We start from the raw sequence: 25,257 nt of genomic DNA, 5'->3' as shown, positions 1-25,257 counted from the left end.
CGGTATGCGGAGCAGGCCAAGCCTCTCCATACCGTCACAGTCAAGGGAGGAGGCACCCTGGATTGGGGCCTTGTTGCTAAAGGGCCGGTCTCTCCACGAGACCGACACCTCATCCAACATCTCCGGGAAGACCGGAAGGAGCTGCCTCTTCGTCCTCGTTGTTTGGGGAAAATGTTTCCCCTCGTAACGGGACCTGGAGGTTTCCTTGGCCATTTCGGGCCACGGGATGTCTAGCCTGGATGCAGCGCGCTGACACACGGCCTGCAGGTCCATGCTTAGACAGGGCAAAGCTGGTGTGCTATCGCCTGGGAGAGCAGCCATCATTCCCGGCTTTGCAGCCTGAGCCGATGACATGAAGATGTCGTCTTCCTGTTCATCCGAGTCAGACAGGAGGAACTCAGAGGTATCCTCTTCGTCCTCCATGTAGTCTAACTCTAGGATATCTTCAGCGGGTGAAACCATGGTGAGGTCCAGCTGGGAGCCCCAGCTTGGTAAAGCGTGGGGCCCCGTTCCCTCGTCTCTTGCCGCCACCGGGTCTCAGCCTGATATGGCACGGGATTCCGGTTCTGCGGCTGCCGCTGCCGATGAGCCCCAGACCGACCCAGTGAGGGGCTCCATCTCTGCGGCGGACGCCCCCGTGTCTTGATTGCCAGCCGGCAAACCAGTGGACATGAGGGGGTCCTGTCCCGACAGGCTAGCTTGTTGTGCTAACCTTCGGCAGAGGCTCTTCATGGTGAAGCGGGCACAATGCCCGCACGAGCCGGGGTTGTCAATGGCCTCCTGGGCATGTTCCAGCCCGAGGCAGGACGAACAGATCTGGTGTGAGTCTGTGCCTGACACTTTCAACCCGCAGAGCCGAGCCTCCGAGTTCCTGACTCCTCTGGTGTGAGGGAGAGAGGCGTCCATCTTATACGCTGCGTGGCGTGAAGAGGACCCGCTCGTAACAGGTACGTCGAGAGAAAAATTTGTTCCCAACCCGTCTTTAATCCGTAGAAAAAGGACGGTGTGGGTCTTTTTTCTCAAAGAATATTACCTGGTGTGGTAATATCCTTTTAATCCTTTTTCTCCTTCGTGGAAGAAAAAAGTAAAAAATCTGTCCTCGCTACCGTGGTTTCGGCAGTGAGGGAAAAAACAAGCTAGCAGCAGGTGTGTTGCTAGCTTGAACAATCAAAACCTTACCTTAATTCCTGAGGAATAATGGCGAGGTTGATTACAATACTAACTGGTGTGTTAGTACTATACTCTTCTGCAAGGCAGAATAGGGCAGCCGGCTAACGCCCGTCGACCGAAAATTTGCTTTTGGTTCAGTCTGTGGACTGTTAAGCTAGCCCGGCTACCATTAGAGAGGTGTTTGAATGAGGCATGCATCGTGGCGCAGGCTACTTATAGGGGGTGATTTCCCCTGACGTTGACGTCAAGATCACCAGCCAATCAGGATTGGCGTAATGAGATTGATGCTTCTGTTTGCTCCGCGATGAGGCGCATCCCATAGTGAGACATCGAACGGTGTGTTATGAATGAGAACTCAGCTAACTAGAAGAAGAAACGTAACCTTAAATAAAAAATAAAACGTCACAAACTAAGGATTATCTAAATACATATTTAACTCCATTACAGTTACAGGACTCACCAGATATCAAGTCTTCTGTTCTTTGTTGACGTCCCGATACTCATATTTAACGTGTAGATGTAAAACGATCCCGATATTAATCCATAAACTCCTGCAGCAGACATACAGACAGACAGCTGTAGCTCGCAGGAGGAGACCCGCTCAAACTGAGTGGATGTTTCAAATGTGAACCGCGGACAGTTCTCATTGGCAGGTTTCTTCGATTACGTTTATATTAACCAATCAGGAGTGTTGTGGACTCATTCCAAACATGCCTGACTTGTCTGCCGTGTTTTGGCTGAATTCTATTTCAAGTGCTGTAGCTCTGGCTGTCGGCCAGAATCCGAAAACCATACATTATACTGTAAATTGACCAATGGAAAAAAAAACACAGCAACAGAACACATAAATAAAACAAGGATAACTGTGACTTATTGTAGAGTAAATTTCTCCACTTTCTATGATTTTTATTTTTTTTAATGATATTGTCAACTGTAGATGTTTATAATATAGTAAGTTAGGAATTTAATGAGAACATATTTATTTACTTTTGTTTCAACATTGGATATTTTGTGTTTTGTGTGGTGGATTCTATGAAGGTAGATATGGTGCAAAATGCGAGAGCGTGTAAAACCTGTTGTGAGCACATCTGAGTTTGTGTGCTTACATTTACACTTGTATAAAATATCCACGTAACTGTGAACCAAATGTACACTTGTATAAAATATCCACGTAACTGTGAACCAAATGTACACTTTTATAAAATATCCACGTAACTGTGAACCAAATTTGAAGTCACGGAAGAAAAAAAAGTGTTGTAACTTGTAGGAAAAAAATGAACTTAGTGATGAAATGTTCACTTGCAGAAAAATACACATTTTTAAAATATATTTTCCATTACAACCTCTCAAATCAGTCATTAACTCATTTAACTTGACGAATCTGCTCTGTGGCAGTATAAATCGACGAATCTGCGGTCTTGACTTTTGCTACACTTCTTGCAATAAATGTGTCGCAAAAGTAATGTTCACCTGTATATGTGGGGGGAGGGAGGGAGGGGAGTTGGAACGAAGGGGCGAAGCTATCCGAACAACGAGGCTTGGATCAGTCACACAGTCAGGTCGAACCGGATGACTGCGGGGCTCACGGTTCGCTAACGGTTCGTGTCGCTACCGCTGACATGGTGCGTCAATCAACGGTAAGTTTGGCCCATTACTTCCCCAGTATTACTTTGAATATTATTATTGTGATTGAGGATTGAATCCGCTGTGAAGACCACCTTTTTATATCGTGCAGTTTAGCGGCAAAATAATGTCAGTTAGCCAGCTAACGCTAGCTTTGTTGAGTTTATGCTAGCTAAACAAGTAGTGGTTGTAGTCTACAGCAGTAATTAATATAGTATAGCCTACTGCTTTGGCACTAACGGTTGATAACCGTTTATGAAAAATAAAACCAATTGAACTGTACTGAAATAATAACAAGTTTTATAATTGTCTTGGGCTCCTGCTGTGTTTTTAAAGCCTTTGTAAATTATCCATGCTATTTTCTATTTAGAAAGAAGACTTCAGAATCTTAAAATCCCTTCACGTTTGTATGCAATTGTGCTAAATTCAACTCTGGAATCAAGCACATATTAATATGTTTACATGACATTAGTTATTTATATTTTGATGTCACTTAATTATACGTTCAATACATGTAAGTAAAGCTAAGGTACATGTGATGGTAGCTAGTTAGTACTCTTACCTATGATGCCTCCTCCAAACAGCATAATAACCAGACTGTATCATTAAAACTAAGTACCAGTTCTAGATCCTTGACTTTAGACAAACAATTCAAAAGACAAAATGTATTTAAAGACCAATCTTTATTTGAATATGCCTCTTAACCTGAGATATTAGTTATACAGTAATAGTATTGATAATCTAAAAAAACTGAGTAACTCAACAGTTAACTTTATATTTCTTATTGTCAAAAGCATTTATTATTTTCATTTCCCCCTCTCATATTCAGTGTGGACGGATTGAGACAGCATGGTGTCCAGAGAGCTGCAGAGACTTCAGGGAGAAACCTCCATGTGATGGACGTCCTGTCTGTTGGTTTGGAGAGGACTGAGGGTCTTTCCTCTCCGAGGAGGACCAGGCCTGATGGAGGAGCCCATGCTGGGCATAGCTGATACCAACTGCACAGGCCTAGTCTGTCACTTTATTTGACTAAATGTGTTTACTTATACATTTAATAGGTTTACACCTTCTGTCCATATGTGCTTTTTATTTAAAACATGTTTGATTAACTTTTGGTTCACATTTCAATAAATTGTATTTGCACTCCTTTTGTCCATTATTCTTACTGAACATGTTATATTACACATTCACATCTGACTGAAGATTGGCCCCATTTATTTGTGACATTGCAAACTCTGCGGTACAAGGCACAGGTGATGTGAAGCTCATAAAGTGAGGCAAATAGAAATAATCAGCCGATGGAGTGTAGATGTGGAAATAGGTGCATTCGATCAGCTGACTATGTTTTTCGCCACACTTTATAAGCCTGACTATAACCACCCCTTCTCTGAGGTGCAGGCAGTGTCACAAACAAATGATGGTCCTGATAGACTACAAAAATATTCGTTGTGCAGATCTTTGTTTTCACAATAAAAGTAGTTTCTGTGCCCTGATCAGGCGCTCCTAGTGTGATGTGTCATGTCTAGCTGTAGTTTCCTGTTATGGTTTTGTAGTCCTTATCGTTTCCCCTCCAGGTGTACCCATTTGTAATTAACCCAGGTGTGTCTTGTCTCGTCATTACCTCATGTATAAGTATTCTGCTTTCCCCTTTGTCTGTGCCTGATCCTGTCTGTGCAGTATGTGTTCTTGTCTGTCATTACTTTATATTTCCTTTGTTCAACCATGGTGGTAATTATTAATTAAATTCTTTTTTTGATTACTTCGGCTACCGTCTCCTTTATTATGTTGCCTTGACTCGACATTGAGCCTGCTAACAGTCAATGGTAACGTAATAACTGGTCTTAAAATCTCATAACATCAGCTCTTGGATGTTCTTCTTGACTCTCAGAGAAGGAGAAGATGTCGTGTCTTTCGGGCATGTCCTTTCCTAACAAAAATTACAGGAAACATAAAACATTATTGCAGAACAAGTGTGTTATTTATGAAAGAGGTGTGTTTGTGTGTTATGGGGCTGTTGATATAATTATTTTTTAATTGTAATCAGATTATGAATGAACAGTATGAAATTCATCAACATTGAAATATATGTTATCAAAATAATATTTAACTGTTATCAAAACGTAGTGCAACTGTAGAAGCTTGCTCTGTTGTCTCACTGAAAGAATAACTGTTACCACGTTTTTTACAGACAATATTGAGAGATAAATAGTAGCAGTTCTCACTATGTGTTAAATATCTTTGTCTTCAATACATTAAATTAGAAAGCTGACAAAGTCATATTTCTTGTTAACATCTAAATGTGACTTTTTGCATGGAAAAAACCCTTAACTTAACTGATGTGTAGGGGATCTAGTATTTAGTATTGTTTAATGGAATGTATATCAGTGTATTAAAGTCAATACTTCATTCATTTAAACCAATATCTTTCTTGATTATTTGTACAGTATGAAAAAAGAGTCTTAGTACCTGTGCTGAAGTTCACTGCTGTGAGGAGTCCAGTTCTGTCTCTCACTCTCTGGTCCAGCCTGTCTGCATCACCTGGACACTTTAAACAAACAGATCTATATATGTAAAGTACCATGTGTACAAACAATATAACTGATTCTCTTCTGTTGAACATGTTGGATTGTGTATTGTCCGAGTCAGCTTCCTTTTTATTTTACTGTAACTTTGGAAATTGTGTTACCAATGCTTACTGTTTATTTGATATCAAATTGTAATACAATTAATAAAAACAACAAGGTTTGGGTTCGTTCTTCAGATGACTGTGACGTTAACTTGTAAGCTCAATAATGAACTCCAGCTCAACCAACCATATTGTAATATCTAAGTAATCATCTTGAAATATGACATTAATAATTGTAATATACACACATCTTATTGTGAGGTTGATTTCACATACATTACTTTGACGTTAGCTAAATAGAAAATAGCATGGATAATTTACAAAGGCTTTAAAAACATAGCAGGAGCCCAAGACAATTATAAAACTTATTATTTCAGTACAGTTCAATTGGTTTTATTTTCATAAACGGTTAACAACCGTTAGTGCCAAAGCAGTAGGCTATAATATATGAATTACTGCTGTAGACTACAACCACTACTTGTTTAGCTAGCATAAACTCAACAAAGCTAGCGTTAGCTGACTGACTGACATTATTTCGCCGCTAAACTGCACGATATAAAACGGTGGTCTTCAAAGCGGATTTAATCCTCAATCACAATAATATTCAAAGTAATACTGGGCAAGTAATGGGCAAAACTTATCGTTGATTGACGCGCCATGTCAGCAGGCTGGTAGCGACACGAACTGTTAGCGAACAGTTAGCCCCGCAGTCAGCCCCGCAGTCAGCCCCGCAGTCAGCCCCGCAGTCATCCGGTTCGACCTGACTGTGACTGACCCAATCCTCGTTGTTCTGATAGCTCCAACCCCCCTCCCTCCCCCCACATATACAGGTGAAAATTACTTTTGCGACACTTTTATCGCAAGAAGTGTAGCAAAAGTCAAGACCGCAGATTCTTCGATTTATATTGCCACAGAGCAGATTCGTCAAGTTGTAATGACTGATTTGAGAGGTTGTAATAAATAAAGTTAAAAAGTAAGTAAGTAAAAAATATGTATTTTTCTGCAAGTGAACATTTCATCTCTAAGTTCATTTTTTTTCTACAAGCTACAAAACTTTTTTTTTTCTTCTGTGACTTCAAATTTGGTTCACAGTTACGTGGATATTTTTTACAAGTGTAAATTTGGTTCACAATTACGTGGATATTTTATACAAGTGTACATTTGGTTCACAGTTACGTGGATATTTTATACAAGTGTAAATGTAAGCACACAAACTCAGATGTGCTCACATCAGGTTTTAAACGCTCTCACATTTTGCACCATATCTACCTTCATAGATTCAATCGAATATTGAGAAAATGATTTATGTAAAAATATTTTACTTACATTTTATGTTTTTTTTATTTGACGCTTTTTTTTGACAGTTTTATGTTTACCTTAAAATTACAAAGAAATATCTTAAAGTCTTATAATAGTCATACACTTTTATATTACGAGTTACATATTTAATTACAGATAATACTTTTTATTTTACGTACATCTGCATGTATTTTCTGAAAGTGCAAAAATACTGTAAATATTATATAGTAAATTTACTGTAAAAAAAAAGGAAATAAACGTTATTGTTGTTGTCAAAATACTTAAAATAATGTTTTGGGTTGTTAATGTATAGTTAATATCTGTCATTTTACCAGATTTTGCAAGTTATTTAAAAAAACATGATAATTACTATAAACATTTACAGTTATTTCCTGTAAAATTACGATCTTTTTTTACAGTGTATAATAGACTGCAAAACAGAGTAGAGTACTGCAGACTCCAATGAGTTGTTTGTAACAGACTCACACTAACAATAGATATTGTTATATGTCACTTAGCTTTAATCTCCAGTTGTAACAGATAATTAGTTACATAACAAAAGTGATCAACGTATACATACAGATGCAGTCACAGAAATTCTGGAGCATTTACATCAGAATACCAGGACAGTGACATTCATTCAGTTTAGAGTTCCATTCCAATATGTTGTATGGTTGTATATGGTTATGTATAGGTTACATAATTTAATTGGGCACATAATCCAGTATACAGTTGTAAAGATTTCAAAGGGATCTACCTGTACAGCTTTTGCAAAGCAGCTCAGTTCCACAACATGATGTAGATTACTATGATTTTCTCTATTCCAATTTAAAGATGAGTATTATATCATTCTATAGAATTCTATATAATTTAGTATAGGTTGCATCAGAGAGAACATTTCAAGCATGTTTTCTTTGAATGCTATAGATTTCTATAGATTTCTACAGATATGTCATGAGTCGGTTCTGTCCTATAGAATTCTTTAGATTGTTATAGTTTGAATTATAGAAGTTTATAGAAAAGTACACATTTATAGTATTCTACAGAATGATCTAGAGATTTCTATAGAATTCTTTAGCATGGCTTACAAATACGACTGTTCTATAACATGCTATAGTATTTTATAGATTTTTTTGCTAAGGGTGGAATAATTAACCAAGCCTCGGGGGAGGGCTTTGCATACTCTTGATGCGGTGGGGGCCGTCCTGTGCGGTAGAAACAACCGCCTTATTCGTCATTCATGAAAATGGCCCGCTTCCTCCCCAGTCTTGTGGCTCCGGTCTAAAAATACTCCAGAGGTCATTTGCCTGGCTTATTACGATCAATAGTTCCCCGCCGCCTCCCCTTAACCAGCTGCTACCAGGATGTTGCTGCACGGTGAAAAGTAACACAGCACCGAGGGGGTCCAATAACTGTACGCGACATGTAAAGGGTCTGATCTGAAGGTAAACTGTGACAGGAAACAGATTGCTGATTTGACATAACAGAGGACAAAGAGTTGCCCATGTTGCAACCAGGGTGAGACCAATATATCGGTTTGTCAAAGAGTGACAAGCCTGTGTTGAATAGTGATTAGCAGAGTATCAGTTCTGTCCGCACGGATATGATAGAAGAAAATATTGGATTTCACTTGACAGCGTCAGGGGAGTCGTTACGTCAAGTCTCGCCATCCCTCGAGATGCTAACACACTGCCATCAGAAAAAAAAATTGTTTCTAATGGTATAATGCATGTTTTCAGTATACAGAAAAAATATAAAAATGAAATTTCCCAAAAAATGTAATGTACCTTAGCATTTAATGTACAAAGGGTCAGTTCATTCATCGAAACAACAGTCGCATATGTACTGCTGTGAAATTAAACCAAAATCCACAGGCAAGTGCTGCTTGTGAAAGGATTTCAGAGTGGGTGTAGTCTGGTCCTGCGGGAATTCATTTGTGTGCAGGTGGCAGTGCCGGTAATTGGCATGTTTGCAATAGAAACCATAGAGAGATAATTGTCCCGGCTTATGTTTCTCAACGTGATGCTTGCGTTTCGTGCACCGCTCTGCACTTACATGCTTTGGTGATGCACTGAGCGTCAGAAGAGAGTAATTGTTGGAGTTCAGGGTCACTCAGGGAGCAGCAGGGAGGCAGCTGCTGCTAGCAGAGAGCCTAATGCATTCCGTTGTCTACACATAATGGCCAGAAGGTATTGCAAAAATATTCCACTAATTGCCCTAACTCCAAAATTGTGCTGTAGTTGTGCAGATACACAATAACTACCTTGGCTTATTTCAAGATTTATTAAATAAAACACAGTTGACTATATGGGATCATCAGTATTACAGTCATTGACTACTGTAAGGTGTATGAGAGGTTAGGTCTGTGGCCTAACAGCGGTGAGAGTCAGCCTTTTTGTTATCCTCCGGTGTATTTAACCCTGTAAAGCCCAAATATAGAAAAACATTGGAATTTTTGAGGCATTTTACTTACTTGAATCTGACAAATCCAGTCCAATAAAAAAAGAGATGTTGCTCGTTTGAAGATTCTGAAGTTATGTGAGTGGTATGCTCCAGAGGGCAGGACCTAGAAACATATGTACTACCCATAGGTACTACCCAATAGCATTGTGAGGCTGAACAAAAGGACCATTAGACTATGTAAATGTAGTCTTTAAAAAAACAAAAACATTTACTGACTTTTTTAGGATAGCTTAAAGTAATGTTGTAAAATTACAACAGTTGATTGCAAACGCTCCGGAGGGTCGTTTATTCACAAATAACCCTCTCTGGAAAATCCTAAATTGTAGAATAGTTTGGCCATTAAAATGCTTTTTGATTTGATTTCTAGCGAGAAGTTTATATTGTACTTTTAGAATCTACGTCCAGTGGATGTGTAGGATCTATAGTTTGATAGATATTGCGAAGATGATTTGAGGTCTCGCCAGGAGAACCTGTATATATACTACGTCTTTCCCCATATTAATTTCTATTGACGGCAGCGTCCATGTAAAGTTGGCGTCAACCCTCACGGGGTGAAAACAGTATTTCCGGTCTAGAAGTTTTCATAATAAAACCGGAAGTATTCCCCTCACTGTCAAATGATTACACAGTGATATCTGCATTACTCGTCCACTAAAACACATCAGTTTATCCTTGTTAATTACACAATATTGATTGGTTTAAATTGTGTACAATGCTTTTGCGTTTTTAACCTTCGATTCGGAGAAACAAATAGTTTTTTCGGAGTTTAGACACTACAGAGTTTCCGAAGACACTACACTACCCAGAATCCTTAGCTATCTTTTGGGACTACAACATCCGCTTTCCTTTACAAACCCTGTGATTAGTCCTCGAGCTCTGTGATTGGATTTTAGAGTGGCAGTGCGACAAGGTTACGCCGAGCGTCAAACAGCTCTTTGAAATGGAATGTAACCACGGCAGACTATCCATAACTGGACTCGAACGGATCCAGCCCAGCCCCTCCCCCCCCAGAATTACACATGCTCGCAAATTGTTCTATGCCACGTCTCTACTGGGAATTGTAGTTTTAAAAGAAGTTTTTGTATTTCCCATAATTAGAACTTGCCAGTATTACACTGTGTACATCCCTGGAGGTTTAGGGGATATGAAACACAGTGGTGTTATCAAATTCAAAACATATAATTAATAAATGGGTGAAAATTGCTTGTGTCCATAATGGGCAGCATTAATACACCCACATGACAGCTAAGGGAGGAGCTTTATTTAACAGCTGGTCTTATGTCTGTGACCCCTCATGTTGTTCATTGATAAGCTTGAAACATGCACTTGACAAGGTTCAGAGGCACATTTTGCAAATATGGCAGTAGCCATCGATCATCTTAAGATAAGATAAGATACTTTATTGATCCCAAGTTGGGAAATGTTTTTGTTACAGCAGCATGTACTACTTTGTTCTACTCCACTACAATTCAGAGGTTAACCTGTTATTTTTACTCCGCTACATTTATTTTAGTTACTTTGCAGATTCTGATTAATGATGTGAAATATATACAACCCTTAAATCAGACTTTAGTTAGACCTGAGTAAAATTCAGGGAAGGTGATTGTCAAGTGCCAAAATAAACTATGCAATATATTAGACGTTAAGTACTTTGTCAGACTTCATATTTATCTGTTGATACCCCCAACATTTTGTTCTTATTCAAAAGAAGACCTTAACTTAAAGTATTCTTTAATGTTTAAATAATGCCTTATTAGTTTGTCTGTTTTGCACATCCTCCTATTAATATCTTTGGCCGTCGTCCACTAGCTGTTTTATTGTAGAGATCACTACATTATCTTCTGGATATTTTCTATTCTATATTTCTATCATTGACCTTCTACTTTCCCCCTATTTTGTATGTAGGCTACTCTTAATATTTAAATGTTTTCATCAAATACAACATTCAACAACAAAATTCAATAGCGTGCTTTAACCACTAGGCGGTGCGGGTTAAAAAACCAGTGGTCTAGTTAACAAAACATAATAATATCAATATCTTTATTGTGAAATTAAAACAGAACGATAAAGAAAAATAGAGTTTCAGTCTCTCGATTTGAAGCTTATGCATTGTACCATGAACCTGTATAGACCCTTAACTGCATGAGGAGTTGGAAAGGTAGTTTCTGAAGATGTTACAAATAACACACAGCATACAATGACATAACTTTGTATTATTAGTGTAGGACACTTATGTATGTATAACATCTGAAGATGTGTAGTTTTATTCATGTTTTCACATAATTGTACAGGATATTGCTATAATATTATAGCTGATCATGTATATATGATATATATATAATGTAATATATCTGATATTGATGTGTATACACATTAATATCTAATTTGTAAAACATCACCGACAGAAAGGTATATCCGTCATTTAATGGTAAGCCATTGAAATTGTGATTCCATAGATGTGTCTCCCATCACCCAAAACCCCTGACTATTCTCTCAACTCAGTATTTACATTCTTATATTCAAAGACAATCAGTAATATCTTTAAAAACTACAAGTCCCTTTCTATCAGCTGTGCACCGTTATGGTGTAAATACAGCCTATTTACCAATTGGATCACATGTAAAAGTCAGCCGAATTAGTGTTGATACTGCAAGGAGACGTATTGTGTGAAGGGAAATTGAAGATGTTGTTTAATTGCTGATATATTTATGATCCACGTCACGTATTCAGTGTTGGCAGCATTTCTCCCAGTTTGTCCAGAAGTCTTCTAATCAGGGCTCTATAAATAGAGAACTACGGCAGATGTGTAATATTTAATGCAGCCGAACTGTGTATTACAATGCCGTTATGTGATGACTTCCAAAGAGAAAAGCAAGCACACTCGGAAAAAGTTTTTTTTTTTTAAATGTTTTCGGATTTCATATCGCATAAACACCATATCCCGACGTGTATTGCGGCTAAAACATCCAATCACCAAGCTTGAATGGTAGCTGATGATTATGGGTAGGTAGATGTTTTAGCCTATCAAAACCTCTGAAAAAAGAAATGTCTCTCAGAATCGAAAGGGAAAAACACAAAAGCATTGTGCACAATTTAAACCAATTAATGTTGTGTAATTAACAAGGATAAACTGATGTTTTTAGTAGATGAGTACTGCAGATATAGCTTTAAAATCATTTGACAGTGGGGGGAATACGGTTTCATTATGAAAACTTCCAGACCGGAAATACTGTTTTCACCCTGGGTTGTCGCTAACTTTACATGGACGCTGCCGTTACACGTTCTCCTGGCGAGACCTCAAATCATCTTCGTAATATCTATCAAACTATAGATCCGACACATCCACTGGACGTGGATTCTAAAAGTACTATACACCAATTGCTAGAAATCTAATCAAAAAGCATTTTAATGGCTAAACTATCCTACAATTTAGGATTTTCCAGAGAGGTTTATTTTCCAGAGAGGGTTATTTGTGCATTCAACGGGAGCACTAGAGGTCAAACATTTTAAAATGTGGTTATAGGTCGTAATAAGCGCTTGAACAATCAACCTATTTGGTCGTATGAGTTGGAGGACTTGTTGAAAAGAATGGTTAGATTGGAAGCAACAGATGCTGACATCTGAGTCTCTATTGTGGGTAAAGCTCCAAAAAGGATAGATATATTAGATCAATTAAACTTATAATGGGTACATTAATCTACTACAGTAGTAATTAATAGCAATTGATACAATTCTGGTTAAATTAAAGTTAGGCAAAACAATGAATTTCCTAATATTAAAAAAATACAGCATCCATTATTTTGTATTGTGTAGTGTGTGCATTTATTTGATTTGCATTTAGCTGTCTGCTGTATAAAACCTGATCATTTGCCAAGATTAATTTTTATCTGTTGACTATATCTTTAGAACATTTAAAGGTGGGGTAGGTCATTTTGGAGAAACCAGCTTGAGTGCACGAGAATTTGAAAAAACACAGCCGGACCAATGAGGGCACGAGATAAGTTTGTGCACAGATGGAAGGCTGACATGCAGGTAGGCCATCCAGTTATTTTAGCCGGGCCGGCTCAGATGATTGGTCGCGCTTTTTACAGCGCTACGGCTTCCAGAGATGACATTTGTTATGGATTTTTTGTCAAAGCACTTAAGATATTCATTGCTATCGGGATGTTAAAAGCATTCCATGGAATATAACAAAAAGTGTATCTCGAGCCGGTTTCTCAAACTTACCTACCCCACCTTTAACCCTAGTGTTGTTTTACAAAGATACAATTGTGGTGCGGTATCATTTAAATTCTACACTGAACCAAGCATTGTAGTTGTTGACGTTTTCTTTGAATGATCATGCAGTAGTCTCACATCTAGGCGGCATGTGTTGATCTGTCCAGATCGTTTACCTTATGCTGAGATTTTTTTCGAGAGCCGTCAAAGTAGCCTGTCGGGTCCCTTCCTCTACACCATTGTGAGTATAAGTGATCCCATTTAGGCCATTTCTCTGGAGAGGCCACACAAACTCTAATGCTCCACTGAGCATCTGCTGTAAGTGAAATGTTTGCCCTGTAACAGACAATCCTCTGCAAAGCCTCAACTCCAGAGCAGCACCTTATGCCTGTTGCTTTGCTGCCAAATCCGACAAAAACCCACTGATCTTAACCATTTAAGTCAAATTACTTTGAACTATAGCGCTCCTAAATTTCAGTTTATATATCGCTGTGTAATGAAAATAATTTCTTGGACCAGACACGTTCATTGGGAATAGTACTATTATATATGAGTCTCATCACAAAGAACATATTTGATCTGGTCCGAGAAGTCGTTCTGGTTTGAAGTTGTAACAAACAATTAGTTGACATGACGGACTTGTCACGCCCGATGTACCATGAGGATAATAGCTGTCAGTTATCGTAACTGTCTATAGTGATGATCATTAAAAGGGGCAAGGTTGTGGAAGGTCCCAGCGAGAGATAAATATTTGATGGAGGTTTTAATAAAAGGCTTAACAAGCTGAATTATTGAGGGGACAATTCGCGAATGAACTGCACCCAGAGCTAAACGGGTGTGTTTAATTATTCAGCCACCCGCATTTAGCTCCTAAAATTCTTCATCAAGCTAACAAGTTGGAAAAGCTCTTGGCTCCTTCCCAGAACCCTACATCGCAGTGTGAAATATTTGTTATGCTGTCAGGTATTGATTCAAGATAAAGCGATGACAGATGGAGGAAGGTGGGTACTTGGAACGTCTGTAGTTCACTGTAATGCCTATAATGTCAATTTTCCCAAAAATGTACCAATGAGAATATTGAGATAACATTGACAGCAAGAGGACACAAACCAATGAATTTTGTTTTCTAGATGCTTGTCTAGTTGAAAATTAGGACCCTTTTGAAACAAAATCATGGCATCTTAAATATAAAACTTGCATAATTGATATATATTTTATTTGACGATTAATGCAACATGTAATAATATACATATGTGATAATGCAATCAATCAATATTTAATAAAACTGTGTTCTTTAATGTTTTCACAAATGTAGCAATGGTAAGTGCCAAAGTGCCCATGTAGTGTATGTGTTATGTACTCAAATTAAAGTAGTTGCTCACTTTAGGCATCATCTTCCTCAAATAGTAGCTGAGAACATATCTTACAGAGGGTCCTGAATCTCCAGTTTGTTTTGTGAATGTTCCTTCTAAATACCCACAGGGGCCTGAAAGTGGGGAAAAAAACATCTAAATAAAAGGCTTACCAAGAAATCCAGACGGGGGCGCAGCTATCCAGGTATCGGTGGAGTCATAGTTATTGATTAACAGCCCTATTTCCTCCCAAGATATATATATATTTAAGAAAATGATGGGTTGTGAGTAGTGATATACAGTATAGACCAAACATCTTACCTTTGTATGTTTAAGCTAAAAGTTGGTAAACAATATAAATTATATATGAAATGGAAAGAGTTGTTAGATGTAAGTCAAAGCAAGAGATCTGTCAAACACGTATTAGAAACAGATATCATATTATACGACCAAGACAAATAATTGCCAATTCCCAATCTTTGGGAGTACAGTTCTTGATTTTAGAAAGAGAATGCTAAGCGCCTTTCTTTCAAAGTGATCCATTATAAGGCCCTCTCTAGATGATGTCAACATAATCAATAACGCCATTACCTTTCAATTAGCTGCAATCATGCAGAGTTTATTAGGTTAACACGGCAATGATATCCCTCAATAAAATCAAGAAATGCTTTTTGAAAGTCAAGGGATATACCCGCCTCCTGTAATCTACACTTCAATATGCTCTTCACCATCCCTCCGACATCTTTAACTCAAAGTAAAGTAGCTCTTCCTGTAACATCTCTTATACCTTTCCATATTTCCTCTTCATCAGCCAGAGAGTGATTCATCTGTGAGCCAATACACCCTGACCAAACATCATTTCATACCGGAGAAGAGATAGCATTTGGAAATCTTCCAGGTCATTCAAAGGAGGAGGCTTGATGGTGGCATTACATATGCTGCTGTCGAGCAGCAGGCCTACTATAAATGTGGTGGTTTAATATCACCTAAAAACTCCTTTGCTTCTACCCATCTATACCCATGCTTTACTTTGTACTGCTTTTGAATGTACATTGGACTCTTCCCTGCTATCAAAACTTTACCAAAGTTTTCACAAGGCAGTTTTTAAGCGGTGTAACTCAGATGGAGAACACAATCCACTTTGATCACAACATCTGCGCTGTGGTACTTCTGTTTCTTGTTATGTCATGTGAGCAGTAGAATACATTCTGGGAGAGCTTCTAACCAGGACGGGTTGTTCTCATTGTTTATCCAGCACGGTTTCTCGCTGGCGTGAAAGGGCTGTCGGTTAATTTTTTATTTTATCCTTTGAAATACATCAGTAAAGTGGGTTCCCTAATTAACCCCATTGCCTATGCAGATTGAGGCAAGAGACAGCCAGAAACAACACAAGCCTCCTATGGGTTGCCTGTTTTACCAAGACCTACTTCCATCACCTTAAACCTCGCCATCGCCACCCTCCGGTGGCACGGCAGATGTCCTCATGCAAAAAGAAATGCAAACATCTATTGGTGAAGAACAGAAAAACACACGTAATATAAGATTGTAAGCTTTACTTCAGAAAATGATCTCTTTCTTTTATCTGTATGGGCAACACTATTCCTTCTTTGAGTACCCCTGCTGTCAATTGGCCTTTTTTATCCTCCTCCGTCCTCTTTCATTTCTGACAGCAGAAATAACAGGCCTGAAGTTGGCTGATATCTGCTGTTTGAATATAAAACAAAGACAACATCAGCCCATAGACCTTCGATGGTAGACAGTGCCATCCATTATCTTGTTATCTCCAGTTTGGGAATTGAATCGGCTGAGAGGTGTTATACAGTAATCATGCTGCCAGATTCTATTAATTCTGTGTCGCAGCGAGCATGATGCAAACAGCCTGTTGCCCGCACTGCCACAGCGCTTCAATCTGTCCAAAAAAATGCAGCAGACAACAGGTGTTGAAAGGTGAAATCTAATGCTTCGTGTCAACCTGCTGCAGGTGAGTAGAATATTTCATCAAAATGATACTATCTTCAGTTTTACTGGAGGGGTAAAAAGGTTTGTCATCACACAGTTATTTAAAGTAGTATTAAATAAATACATAGCTGGATGTATACGTATATAACAAGGTTAATCACAATCTATTGTGAATCTTTGCCTTTCCATTCTCACATTGAGTGACCTTGGACATTTTTTCCGTTCTCCAATGTATTTCCCAAATAACTTCATTTTCTTGACTCTTGAATCTAATGGTGGTCTACAAAATAGCCAGTAAGCTTGATCAGATTGTTCTACTCCAGACCGGTTTATCCGACTTTTAACACCGACTTCATTATGAAACAGAAAATTGAAATGTTGTACCATTAAAACAAAAAAATGTAAACAATTTATGTTAATCCTCATATCACACAAGGTAATCCATTTCAAATTGTTGTGATTTCTTTATTCTATCATTGCAAGTTCACTATTGGAGGAGTTACGTTTGGAGTGTTAGAAACTTTAATGACAATTCTGAATTTTCTAAGGTTCATTGCAGATTAAAAAAGTATTCTCCAATCTAAGGCCTTTGGCTTCGAAAGTATTTCCAACTTCAAGTCTATAAAATGAGATAAAAATCACAAGGAAGAAGTAGTACCATTACATTGCATTTAGCTGAAGCTTCTATCCAAAGCTTTATAAAAGTATTTTCTCGCTTAAATGCAACTACTGTATGCCACTGATCATGTCATTTTTTCTAAAATGTTATCTTTTTGTATCCTAATTTTCCCATCTAATGCAAACCCTCATGGTGTTATTTTGTTTTTTTGTTTATTTTACATTGAATTTATAAAAAACACAAATACATCTTGGCGTTCTTATGGACATAATAAAGTTGGCTGAATGTTGGAGAATATACTACATGTTTAAAATGGAAAAATCAGATAATAATATATATTGTCAAAGGGAAAATGGCAAAATAGACTAATGGAAAGACTAATGAATCAATTCAAGAAACAGCCTTTCTATATTCAATACACACATTGCCAGGCTTATTTGCTCATGTCAACAAACTGGCCAATGGAAGAAAGCTTCCAGTAGTGTGTATAATGCAGTTATCGTCTTGATACCAACACAGACATCTTTTCACAAAATGCTCAATTTCTATTTGCAATGTTTGGGATATAACCAATGAATCAAAAAAGTTTTGTGTAATGTTAAATGGTTTAACTCTGTGTGTGTGAAAAAGGTTGTGTAATGGCAATGGTAATATTGATGCCGAGCTCTTAGAAACACAACATTAGTGTCTTATTACATTCAACGGTGCAGCCAAAACAACTATTCAAACATTTCTATTAGTTATTGAAATCTGTCTTTTCAATCTTTTAAAAACATGCCTGGATCAAATTAATTCCAAACTGTGAACAAACTTGCCAATAACCTTGAGACAGAGGACTGCGTTTGTTTGAGTCAAATTGTGTATATAACCGTATCCCTGCTGCTGCACTGAAAATCACATGCTTATGACTCAAAGCCTCTGAAGGTTACTTTTTCATTACAAGGTAGAAGAACCTTTAAACAAATAGAAGGACAAAAACAGTCTGTGTTTACTTGGCCTTCTGAATTGTTGGACGGTGCAGGAAGTCCCATCCTTTTTGCTGCACACAGAAAGGGCTTTTGTTACTCTTATGCAATCTCACCTACGCTTAGTGTTTCTGAATAGGATTATCAGAATTCAAACTTTTGCAAATGTGAGTTCAGGGAAGGTTAAGCCAAAACACCACATATACACCGTATTCAATTACTCACTCCCAGATCAGACTGAATTTTATCTCTGTGTTCTTCTAAAAGTCCTTGCCTCTAATATCATTTGCAAACAAATAATACAAATACATTCTCTTGTACTGTGAATACTCTCAAGGAAACACGCACAATTACTATAACTATGTCTGCCAACAGTTGCTTGAAGCGTATTATTGGTAATCTCCTTTTTGTTGCTGCTCTTTAAAGGAATAGTTTGACATTTTAGTGAAGAGAAAACAGGATTTCTTGTCAAGATTTAGATGAGAATTGATACTACTCTCATGTCTTCACAGTAATCATTGCATGTACGAAGATTATGCCTGCAGCCAGCTAGCTTAACACGAGCACTGGAAATTGGGGGAAACAACTTGCGTAACATAATATCCATCCGCCAAATTTTTTTTATCTTGTTTGTTCAACGCATACAGGGGGAAAAAGGTATTTCAAGTAAAAAGTTTATAATGTTGTCACGCCTGTAGGTCAACCAATGAAGTCACAGCTCCTGGCACAAACCTAGTGAAGCCGCTTCCACTCTTTTTGCCAAGCCAATTAAAAGAGCTGGTGTTTGTGGATTCATACTGAGTTTACCAATCCGAGAGTGGTATACCTAAAGTGGTGGTACCTAAATCAATTTTAGCTATCAGATTAATGTGAGAGTAAGAGATGTTTTAACACAGGAGTAAATGCTCTGCTCCCAATAAGAATATGCATTCAAATGTTATCTTCTTAAATGTTCCTTTTTCGCTGTGATATTATCGAATTATATATTCAAATATTGAAATCCAACAAGTGTTGTAATATTTGATTAGATTAATCAGTTTAAATGGCAGTTTGAGATCAAAAACATATTATTATAAATAAAGTAGTGCATGTGCTAAAGCAAAAGGATCAAAATATGATTATTAGATTCCTCAGAAGATTATTTGTTATGATTCTGTTTAGTTTAGTTTTTGTCGTGTGCTTTTGTGTGCTTTTTCCTGTCTCACCCCTCCCTTCTCTGTTTTCCTCTGCAGGGCTGGTGTGTGACAGGGATTTGGCTGGCTCCTCCCAGGAGCAGACGAGGCACACCTGTTTCCACTCACCTCTTCACCTGTAGATATAAAAGCCCGGTCATCATGCCACTTCCCTGCCAGATAATTCCGGTGTGTCTCGCTGCTCTCCTCGTCTTTTGATTCTTTGTTTGGATTTTTGCCTCCTGTCCCTGACGACTCAGTACCAGCCAACTCCCTGACTCCACTGCCGTCTTTTTTCTGTTTTCTGCTTGAATAAAGCTTTTTGTTTTTTACCATCTCTCTCCAGTCTTGTGCTTTGGGGTCCAAGATTCTATAGGCCGTAACATTATTTCCTTTAGCTTAATATTCCATAGTACAAAAATGTTTCATTGAGCCCAAATACCGGTTTAACAAGGCTGATCAAAACATAATGTAAACCTAATCTAAGACATATATAAAGTCACACCTTTATACATATTTATAAAGGAGAAATTAAACTTACCAGGGTAGACTCTCCAATAGCTTGTGCAATAAGCATTTCCAAACAAAGCATATACAATCTAAATCTGTTATTAATTGAGCATAGATCAATAAAGTAATCCATCTACACTGCAAAAGTAGCTTAAGTGTATTGAAGATATGGTGTGTTTTGAGAATGATCAGTACTGCCTTCATTCATGTGAACAAAGCCCCTGATTTCTCAGTAAGCATCAGTGGACATTGGGAATCTTTGAAATAGTCTTCACCGAAAATAAAAAAAGGAAAGCCATGGGCGGCTCTGAGGAATATTGAGTGACATCTGCCACAGATATGGATCAAAACCAAAGGAGGGGATTCCTACTGAGTGACATCTGAAACCTGAATAGAAACCCAACAATGCAAGCAGACTGGCAACTACACAAGGCGAGTTGATATTCACTCAGCAGCAGTGTTTGAGGTTACCAGCCAGTATTTCAGTGTGTATTCGACAGTATATAAAATAGTTGTGTGTGTATATGTTTGCGTTTGTGTGATGGGAGGTTATCGTTTCCATGTGCATCTAAATAAAAGATTCAAATGCTGCCTTTGCCGACTCAGCCAATTTTCTATGCTTCTTTCAGACAAACGGACAGAGAGGATGGAAAGAGTAATCTCCAATCCCAGCTTTGCATAACCACATATGATATCTTCAATAGTACGCCTAATTCGTCAATTTCTCAAACACAGCGCGGAAATAGTTTTTGCATTTGCACAGGTATTTTGCAGAACAGAAACCCCTTTTAGAGACTCAATCAGTGGTGCTTTTCCAGGAAAACAAGTTATAATGTACATCATGAAGTAAGGAGCTGAGTTTGATGTTGCACATTCCACTTGTTGAAGAAAAGCTGTAAGTGATTTGGCACGATTGTCCTTTCCAGAAAAAACAATGCCATCATTGGGTTGTTCAAATGTCCATGATCTTTCAAATATCTTAACATGTAGTGGCATTGATTTTTAGATGTTTGGGATCTGAAAAATGTTTTAGAAAAAACCTTTTGTGGTTCTAAGAAGTCTCATCAGCAATAGTCGGGGCTCAAGGCCTCCAGTATGACAATGAAAAATAGATATGGGTGTATAAAGACATCGGTACTCTCTTTACTTAGAGTAAGTAGAAGTACAGATACTTGTGTAAAAAAAAGACTTTGGTAAAAGTAGAAGTGCTGATTCAACTTTTTACTTGAGTACGCGCTTACACTAATTGCGCCGCATAAGCGTATAATAGTGCACCGCATTCAGATGAGGAGGTGAGGCCCCCTCATAACTGCATGAACCCGTATGGCACAATCCAACTCAGACTGGCTTACCTGTACGTCAATCAAGTGGCAAATGCCGTAGTAAGGATGGATGATAGGCTAACTTTTTTTTGTTTTTTTTCTTGTTTTTTTTTCAATGCCATGCGATCTACCCACACTATCTTTGCGATCGACGTATTGGGCACCCCTGGCCTAAACAAATCAAACAAAAATGATTATAGTGCATTCGCCGCAAATCATTTTTTTGCGCCCACAACTTCAAACATCTCCCTTAAGTAAGGCCATGGATGCAGGATGTCTTGCTGGTGGTCTGATGAATCACCTCCGTCCATGTTATCTTAATTTTTAGTACTGTCACTGACTGTACTAGCGTTACTCTTGGACATTATGCAGTTAGACCTTTCTCCCTTAATGTCTCTGCCTAGCTGTTTCGTCATACGTCTTTTACGTTGTTTTCGTCTGTCGTGCATGATCTGCACACCATGGCTCGTCTTCTTTACATGTTATTGTCACATCCATTTACTGGGGAAGGCCCGCAATGATGCAAATTAAAAAATAATTGATAATGCACCTGCATTAAAATGAAAGTAACGAGCCTGAAAGACGAAGAATAGAGTTTGGGTTGCATATTCAAACACAGAGAGAGGAGAAAGGGAGGGGTTGAGCTTGGTGATAATGAAAGGAGCATTCTAGAAGTTAGGGAGGTAGGGAGAACGTTCAGGGTGTTCTCAGTTCACCTGAGTTGAAGGGCATACTGTTGGTGCACATGGAGTGTAACTAACAACACTGCAACAAATCTTCTTAATAAGGAGTCTTCCCAAGCTTAGCTAAGAAGTGTGAGAAGTAGTAAATATAGATAAACATTAGCAAATAAGAATGATATTATTAGTTATTATTAAGTGAGTATAATATTTTTCTATTACAATATGAATAATGTGTGCTTGCTGTTTATTCACACACACAATACGAATCCTTACCGGAGCTTCTGCTGTTCACACCGCTGCGTCCGTGCGGTTCGCTGTGACTCATGCGCTCCTTACATTTAATTTATATTTGAAAGGTTCATTATTACAGTTTTATTTGATATTTTATGTGAAACACAATGTACCATGCTGTTATAATAACACTCTTTATCAGCCTTTGAAACTGAAACCATTTTCGGAGACAAAAAAATAATTAAAAATAAAATATATATTTATATATAAACATGCGACGATTAGTCGACTATTCGCCTTAATTGACGACTATTGGTCAACTAGAAAAATCTTTAGTTGAGGGCAGCCCTAATCTTTAGCGCTTTCCTCATCTCTTGAGACGAGTGGGTCAAAGCTACATTAGCTACGCTAAGATTCCAACAAGTCCTCCAACTCATGCGACCAAATGGGACGATTTGAACAATCGGCCCATTTGGTCGTATGATTTGGAGGACTTGTTGGAATATTTTGCTTGTGGCCCTTATTACGACCAAATATGTTGTTTGTTCAGGCGCTTAATACGCCCTATAATTACGTTTTAAAGTTTTCGCCCTCTAGTGCTCCCGTTGAATGCAAACATTACAGAGGGTCGTTTATTCACAAATAGTCCTCTCTGTAAAATCCTAAATTGTAGGATAGGTTGGCCATTAAAACGCTTTTTGATTAGATTTCTAGCGAGAAGTGTATATTGTACTTTTAGAATCCACGAAATGCTACGTTTTCAAACTGTGAATCGAAGGTGAAATGACATGTGATGTTGTACACTGAGCACACTGGGATTAGCACTCATTTATTGACGCTGAATAACGTTTATCAGGGAATGTTTAAATAACCACAAACACCAGAATATACGTAAGTGCTAGTTTTTTGCGAGTCCAAGTACCGGTTCCCGACGTTCCGGTTTTAACCAGACTTGAACCGAAACTTTTTACAAGTCCAATTCCGGTTCGGCGTACCGGTACGCAGCACTATGTGTGTGTGTGAAAGAATGGGAACCTGTAAATTCAGTTATTGATATTGTTGTAGCTGAGAGGTTTTTACAACCCACCTCGGCTCCGCGTGTCGTTTTGGCGAGCTGCTTAAAATCATAAACAGGAAGGAAATCAGAAGACACCAGGATACCAGTTAAACAATAATCTGTTTTAATTATAAAAGGTAAAAATACAATGCAATACAATAAGGAGTAATCCTGCCCTGGTTCGCGTGCTGTTCAGATTCCGGTCTTGACAGCAGGAGAAGAGAGAGCGATCTAAAGACACAACAGGCTTATATGCAAAAAGAACGAGGAGGAGGTGTGCCGGATTCTCCTCCCATAGAGTCCATTCATTGGTTGATATAAAAGCGACGAGCCAGCAGAGGACCCACAGAAACAAGAGTCTTTTACCATTTAAGGCCCTGTCACACTGTCCCGAAATTGACTCCCGATGGACACACGATAAAGGAAATGTTCAAATTCGGCTGTGATCGTAGCAACATCGGGCCATTCGTGAGGGCATCTTAAGCCATTGTATGACCGCCGGTGGAGTTTCTCAGGCTCCGGCAGCAACTTCGGGAGCGGTGGCAAAATCTTTGACATGCCAAAGATTTTGCCGAAGGACCTTGCGAAGGTTCATTTTCGTGTTGACTTCGTGTGTCTATTTTGCCCTTCGTAAGGCCATCGTGAGGGCATCGTGGACCCATCGCATGACATAGTTTGTGTCATGGTAACGTGGACATATAAAGGCTAACTCCCAAAGCTTCAATCACAATTCATCACAATTCAGTTCCTGCATAATGGCATACTATGATGAGACAAAAAGGAAAAAGAAGGCAGCAGCATTGCTTCTTTTGATGCACCTCAGAGAACATGATGAGCAACTCTTACAGGTAAAAATTGTCTTATTGCACGTTGTCATTTCTTGCTTTTTGTGACCTGCTCAATCGAAATCAGTAGCAGTGATGACACCTGTATTAAACAGGTGAAACAGGAGCATGAGGACTCGGTGCGCGATGTTTTCTTGCAGGTCGCTTCTCTGGTTGTTTTATTGCACAACAAAATCATGTAAACAACCCAATTTGTGTTCTGTGAAACTGAAAAGGATATTACATTGTTTTTGTTACTTTCGTTGCAGTTGTATCAAACAACTGCAACTGCCGCGGCACCAGGATTTCAATTTTGGGTGGGCCAATGTAATTTCGGCTGGGCCTGTTCTAATAGCCTATTTCTCGTTAACAAAAATAATATAAAAAGAAATACCTGCATATCTTTGTAGGCAACTGTGGAATGCATATTTCCTATAGTAAAGACACTTTTTCTAAACCCTTCTCTTTTAAACATTTTCACAATAAGAAGCTTAAATAGGCTATTATTTAAATGATTAAACGGCACGCCGTAATGAGTGAAATTAAATGTTAAACTACTGCATGTTATTTTGTTTTGGTTCACAATACATTGATACATTTAGAAACAAAGAGCATACAACGGCAGAAATACGGAATAATGAGCGAGCACCTGATGTGTGTCTGTGTGGTTAGACTGCAGCCTGATGTGTGTCTGTATGGTTAGACTGCAGCCTGCTGTCCTTTTTAGCGGATCTAGCGAAGTGAGCGGCCGTGAGTAAATGGCACTGGTTCTCTGACGCGGGACTTTTCAGAGGCTACAGATTTATCATTAGGCTACTTCCTTATGATACTGCAGAGCTTTCATGAGCTGAAGGTACGTTTCATACTAAAGCAGCTGGGCAGCAGATAGCCTACTGTTGCTTCACACTCATAAGCTTTGCTGATTTGGGCTGGAGAATGCCTGCAGCGTCAGGGTGCGCTCTGGTTGCAAATGCCACGACATTTTAGCTCTACGTTTCTTAATCATTTGTCTAGATATTTAGTCTCAATATGACATATGAATCTCTTGCTTTGCACACGTGAGAATAATTATGTCCGGTAAAACTTTACGTGTTCCCGATTTTTCTCAATGATCTCCTCCTGTGGGCCCTCTGGGTTGAGTAGCTGATGGAGGATGGTTCCATG

General features: G+C 38.5%; 1 pseudogene; it reads left to right on the top strand.

Annotated features, from left to right (window-relative positions):
- The first annotated feature begins 460 nt into the window (after positions 1–460).
- Positions 461–25,257, top strand: part of LOC139434065 (uncharacterized) — a 26,443-nt pseudogene continuing 1,646 nt past the window's right edge.

Source organism: Pseudochaenichthys georgianus, chromosome 7, assembly GCF_902827115.2.
Source record: "Pseudochaenichthys georgianus chromosome 7, fPseGeo1.2, whole genome shotgun sequence".
In the NCBI taxonomy this organism is placed as follows: domain Eukaryota; kingdom Metazoa; phylum Chordata; class Actinopteri; order Perciformes; family Channichthyidae; genus Pseudochaenichthys; species Pseudochaenichthys georgianus.
Note: the sequence above shows the minus strand (reverse complement) of the source record. Positions and strands in the feature narration are given on the sequence as shown.